The 6,573-nt window shown below is 34.5% G+C and overlaps 1 protein-coding gene across 1 annotated transcript in view; it reads left to right on the top strand.

Moving 5' to 3' along the window:
- The window catches only part of LOC107635034, a 2,374-nt gene extending 2,053 nt beyond the window's left edge, over window positions 1-321 (top strand). The window contains exon 4 of the mRNA XM_021121805.1: window positions 267-321. The gene's annotated coding sequence lies outside the window, so the exon portion shown is untranslated. The remainder of the gene's footprint in view (window positions 1-266) is intronic.

The raw sequence follows: 6,573 nt of genomic DNA, 5'->3' as shown, positions 1-6,573 counted from the left end.
TGCTGAATTGATGATTGTGTTGTTTGATTGCGTGGTTGATTTCTGATTGAGATTTTTCTTATAAGAAAGGAAAGATTTCGGATTTCTGAAAGATTAAACATTGTTTCTTTGAAAAGGGTTTTGAATGATTTCCTATTGGTTTTAAAGGATTCATAAGGCAAAGATAATCACCGAGCTTGAAAACAGTTTTCTTATTGAATATCTTCTTATGACAACTTTGAAACTCCGTGGTGAGACCGTGTGGTTAGGTTCTCATCCCCTTACAGCTTTACCTTTTCAGGAACCGGATGAAGAAGCATTAAGAAGAGTTATACTGCGTTTAGTTGATATGTTGTATTAATTAGATTATTTTCTTCCCTCGTCTTTGTTATTACAAGTTTGTAAGAGGGATAGGAATTGTATGTTTTATATGTATATTATATTATGAGTTATTATGTAAAAAGTCTTGTATATGAATCTATGCCTGTTTGTATTTTTCTTAAGATAAAGTGTTTATTTCCGGTTTTCAAGGAAATCAGCGATACAGTGTCGAGTCACAGGCTTCTATTTTAGTATTTAGTATGTAAAGTAGTCGTAATACTCCCATCTATCAGAGTAGCGCAGCCGGAAGCGTGACTTCTGATAGTGAGGGTGTTACATTATGGTATCAGAGCGGTCTTTCCTGTAGAGCCTGAAGAATGGACCGATTATACTTCATTGTATACTCTGAGAGTCAGTTATGTAATAGGTTTTGTTTGGATAACGAGAATAGAGCTTTATGCACATGACAGTCTATTGATTAATGCCATTAGTCTTGCATTGCATAATTTCTGGTATTAAGTTTGGCCGGCTTAACACTAGTGAATTATGTTTGTGGAAGCACCAATGGGTTATCATAGACATTATGCGAGTTATAGAAAATGCGAATCGCGGGTTTTGGGAACGTGAGGAGTTAATTTTTGAGGCTATTCGGTTAGGAATCTTGAACTCTGCGAATATCATGTATCTTGTTCCTGTGGTATGCTCTAAGGATTTTCTTTGCGATTCTTTTTTTGAAAAGTGATCGGATTATTTTCCAACCCTGCCCTCCTGTTCACATGCGCTCTTGTTTGATTCTAACTACATATGTCTGCTTAAAATTCTTAGTCTATTTACCTTCTTTATTCAGGCACTTCCTCTTGAGTCATGTATTCTTTCATATACATTTGAATTTGTTTTGATGCAGTATACCTTTTTAAGTTTTTATTCCGAGTCCTTTATAAACAAATTGTGATTTAGTTTTCCTCTTATTTGACGATAATTACAGCCACACTTCAAATCTTAACAAAACCGCTTTTGATTTGATATATATATATGCTTCTCTATATAACCTTGAAAGTTCCTTATAGAGTTTAAAACTAAATGTTTTTAATATCTCGCTTGTTTATTCACTGATTTATGGAGATATATTTACTTTAAATACAATTTGATTTTCTAACTACTTTATTACAGTTTTTACAAATATCTTTATTTGATTATGTATTTAAGTATTCTCCAAAAGAAAGATTTTTGCCTCTTTTTAGTTGACTTTCATTTGACAAAATTATTTTAAAGTTAGCATGCGCTATTTTAAATGAAGTTTTGAAAAGCTTCCTTATTTAGCGGAAATCTGTCTGTTTGCAACGCACCACTTATTTCTCTTTATGAATTTTATACCCTTTGATTCAAGCTTGAATTTGTTTCGGTATAAAGAATGATCTCAAAATTTTTAAAAAAATAAAAAAATAGTCATTGACCTGAGCTGTCTTTATTTCTGGACTTTGTATTCTATTGCAGTCGGAACTTGTTTCGATCAATATATTATTTTTTCTTTTATTCTTTCTATCAAAATTTTCTAAATTAGATTCTTTCTTAAGATTATTTGACTCTTTAGTTTCATATTTTACATTTTGTGTATTCTACTCTAACCATATTCATTAGTTATTTTCATTAGTTATCTTGTAGATTCTTGAAATCACGGCTTTTAATTTTGTGTTTCTATACATGGAAAACGTAATTCCTTGATAAGCTTCAAATTCATTTTGCTATACCATACCTTATGGCGTTCTTCTGAGATTTTGTTTGGATCTTTCTAAAGAAGTTGATTGAAGCGTCCTTTGCCTAATTTTATCCACAATCAAATTTTAAATTTTTTTTTATGAGAATTGTTTTTACTTTTACATGTACCTCTCTACATGAACTTCAAAATTTCTTTATATGGTTTAAACCTACATATTTGCAATATACGTCTACTCCTTTTCTGATTTATAGAAGATTTCACTTTTGATTCTTTATTTAAATGTAATTTGATTCTTACCAACTTTGTTACCGTTTTTATGCTTATCTTTGTCGGTTATGTACTTAAATGTCTTACAAAACTCTTGAAGGAAGATTTTTGTTCTTATTTCAAATGACCTTTATTTTACAACCTTCACACCACTCCTTTCAAGTAGAATATGTTTTGATGTAACGCAAATATTTATATTCTTCGTGGTTCTTCTGAAAAATGTTTAATTCATATCTTTTCTTTTTCAAAGGTAAAATAATCCCTCCTTATGTTTTTCCGTTTCTCTGTGGACATGTTATTCGGTTATGTTTTTATACATTCTCTTGAATTCAGTAAACGACGCCATTGACTTTGATCATTTTTCTTTTGTAAATCTTACACTTTCGATTCAGCTCAACTTTAATTCTGATAAATGCAAAATTTTTCTCTCATTGTTTCTGTTGAAGTTCTTTAAACTCTCAATGCGTCCGCCTCTTATTCGTAAACTACCGTTTGAATTTTTCAGAACGTCTATCCTTGTCATTATACTTCTCTTTATAAATTTTGTACTCTTTGATATAACATTGGAATTGTTTTGGGTACGATGCCGACCCTTGAATCTTTGAAAATGTAAAGTGCCCCTTTTTATTATATTGCATTGGTTTATGTGTTCTAAATTGTGCCATTCAATTTAATGTGTCGTTCCCACTTCTTTTTCCTTGGAGTGTTATTTAAATTTCCTTGCTTTGTCATTTGTACCTTACGCACATCTTAACCGTTTACACTTCTGACTATGTTAAAACTCTTGCAACACGGCTATTGATTCCATATTCCTCCCCGAACTATGAAAATCCCGTCATCATTTGAAGTTGTTCCGCAATAATGCGTCACCATAGTCTTTAATCATTCCTTTTCTATGAAATCTCATACTTCTTCAACTCAGCTTGGATATGTTTCAAACTAATGCGCTGATTTCCTTCTTTTTGATCCTATTGAATTTCTTTGATCCAAAGGTTATCCTTGAAGTTGTCAATTAATTTCTTTCTAGCAAACTCCATTGTTTGAGCATCCTTGTTTACCTGCAATTACATTTACTCTTTCAAATTCTCGCGAACATGGTGCTTATTATCCTTTTGAGTATACTCGAGATTAATTTTAGTATCTTGTGCGATCGTTAAACTTAATAAATGGCACATTAGCTCTTTAGAACACGTCTGGTGAACGCAAAAGGTGAAAATTTGTAAATATACGACGTTGCAAGGAGTTGTAGAACCTTATTACATGCGAAAGATTTTTGTTGATGTTGGGTTTGTGACCATTAAGATTTGCAAAATATTTGACGAAGTTGAGACCCTCAGATGAGTTGTTCGATGAAGTACAGTTAAAAAAAAATGGTAGAGATAAGTTATGTTGAAGTTGAATAGTTGAATTTCTGAAGTTAGTGCGAGATCAGTGTGCGAATATTAAGTATGTCGTTTTAAACACAGCCTGTTTTATAATCTTTCACCGCCTTGCTTTACCATTATATGTTTGAACCATGTCATCATTTGTATCAAGTTTGCTTTGTAATTTCTATCTTGCAGTTACAATACTACCCTTATATCTTTATGCTATATGATAATCAAAGTATTTGAAACTATATAAATATGAATGCTAAGGTTCTTTGCTTTTACACAAAGTGTTAAAATAATGTAATGTATTTTGTAATACATTAATTTTCGAGGACGAAAATTTTTATAAGTGGGATAGGGTGTAAGACCCAGAAATTTTAGAAAACTTTATTATGAGCCAATTTCAAATTTATTTATTTATTAGACATTTTATTTTCATAAATTATTTCATTGAAAATAATTAAATCAGGTTTTGATAATAAAAATATAAATTTTACTCAATTTCATTATTAATGAATAATTTTCTATACTTAAATTATAAAATTTAACAGTTATAAAAGAATAGAAATTTTATATGATTTAGTTTTAAATAATTGAGATTTTAGAATTTAATACTTTAATTTTATAAACAAAGAAAATTAATTATATTATTTCTAATTTTAAATTAGAATACTTAATTAAAAGCCAATTAGCAAATTGATAATTAAAATAATATTTTTTTTTTAAAAAAAGTAATTTTAAAGAATTAAATTATATTTTAAATTTATACATTATACCCATAATTTTATTAAAATTACCTAAACTACCCAAAAATTCCCAAATTGAACCCACTAGCCCTAACCTAACCTAGCCACCTCCTTACCCACCGCCACACCCTCCTTTCCCCAACAACACCCACACACAACAGAACCCACATACCTCAACAGAAAAAAAAAAGAAGAAAAAAATAAAAGAAAAGGAAAGGGAAATCGGAGGGAAGGGGAGAGCCGAGAGGAGAAGAGGGGAGGGAGGCGCACCGGCGTTGCTGGGCCTCGCCGCCGCCATCGCGTCCTCACCGAGCCTTGGAGGGAGACCGCGCCACCACATGCAGCCATCACCGCCGCGCCGCGTCGCTGCTCCGCCGCCGTTCACGCTTCTGTCACTGTCAAAACCGCATGCCGCCGTTGGAAGTATTTTCATCGTCGCCATTAATGGAGCTTGGTGAACAGTGGGAAGACGCGCGAGGAAGGAGAAGCCTTCGCCGTCGCACCTTGTGCTTCCAGTTTCCGTCGTCACCGTGCAGAGTCGCCGCCATCGTCATTATCACGGGTTGCTGCTGCTGCGCGTGTGATCATCGCTGCCTCTGGGTCCGTCACCGTCGAGGCTGGTCGCGGGCAGAAGAAGGAGAAGAGACCTCCGTCACCGCCGAGCCAAACGCAGGAGAGAGAAGGAGCCCGCGGGAGAGGAGCTTGTTACCGTCGCTTCTGCCGCTGGAGAATACCTCTACTGCCACTGAGATCTATCGCTGGTAAAGTTTTAAGTTGGCTTTTGTTTCCTTTAATTTCCGGGAGCTTAATCATCGTTGTATGTTTGTTTCAGTCACCGTTGCCGGAGTTCTGGTCGCCGCTGCCGTTCGAGGTGGCTGCCGGAGCTGCCGCCAAACCGGTCCAGCGACCGCCGCTGTTTCATTTTCTTAGTTCGGTAAGTACTTATGTCTCGGGAACCCATGTTAATAATCTGTTATGTTTGGTCATAAACTCCGAGGTTCTGGTAACGTAGGGTCGTGTTTTGAGCGTTGCACGTCGCTTTTAAGTTGCTGTGAGTGCTGCGAAAGTGATCAGGGGCTGAGTTTGAGGTTGCTATCGGTTTCGGGTTAAGAGAAACGGTTTCGTTGACGCGTTTTGAGTTATGGTTTCGACGAGTCGAGGTAGGGGTTTTCTTAAAATCTATTTTATATTACAGAGTTGTGATAAATAGATATTGATGCAAAGAGATTTACTTTTGTGATTATATTTGTCTTGTGGATGTAATGGATTGTTGGACTGGATTATTGGATGCTTGATTGCTTGAGTGAAGTACGGTTGTTGATAAGAAATGGATTTGGAAAGTTATTTACTTGATTATTATGAAAAGTGGTTTTTTCTTGGTTTGAAGTTAAACCGGTTTGATTTTGAGTCGGTCTAATTTATAAATAATTTAATACTTGAGCTGGTTTGACATTAAAAAGAGTTTTATTGTTGGAATTGGGCTGATTTGAGAATACTTTGATATTGGAATTGGTTAAATTTTGGAAAGTGATTGAGATTTGGAAATGGTTGAGAAAGGATTTGAGAAATGTTTGGATGGGACCCGAAAAGGGTGGCAGTGTCCGAGTTTTAAAGGAAATGCTGCCGAAATTTTATAAAATTGAAAGTTTTATTTGAGGCAATTAATTAAAAAGATTTGTTTTTAAATGTTCTATGTTTCAAGATTGATTTATTTATCAAAGAAAGAATTATGTTTTGAATTAGGACTGTTAATGAATGGGATGGAAAGAAGGATGATGAGGATTGATGAGGATTTTCCTTGAAATATGGTTTTTGAATGAAGTTGGAAATGAGATTTGGATTGATGAATGATTATGATGTTAAGAATGTTGAGATAAGATCTTTGAATTATTTATATGGCTTATGAATTTGAAATATCTGAGATACGAGGTTCCCTGGATTAAGTACCGTGGCTTGCCACCACGTGTACCAGGTTGAAAACTCGATACTCTGTTGACCCTATGATGTAAGTGTGTGACCGGGCACTATATAAATTCCCGGGAATGTTACCCCCATTGAGTAATATTGATTATTTGAGAAAAAGCTATGCATAGACTCTTGGGGATGCACGTCGGGGGACAGTCTAAGTACAATTCAGACTTGTCGGGTTGGCTGGATAACCGACAGATGAGCC

This window comes from Arachis ipaensis, chromosome B04 (assembly GCF_000816755.2).
Source record: "Arachis ipaensis cultivar K30076 chromosome B04, Araip1.1, whole genome shotgun sequence".
NCBI classification, from domain to species: Eukaryota; Viridiplantae; Streptophyta; class Magnoliopsida; order Fabales; family Fabaceae; genus Arachis; species Arachis ipaensis.
The sequence above is the reverse complement of the archived record's forward strand: the minus strand, read 5'-3'. Positions and strand labels throughout refer to the sequence as shown.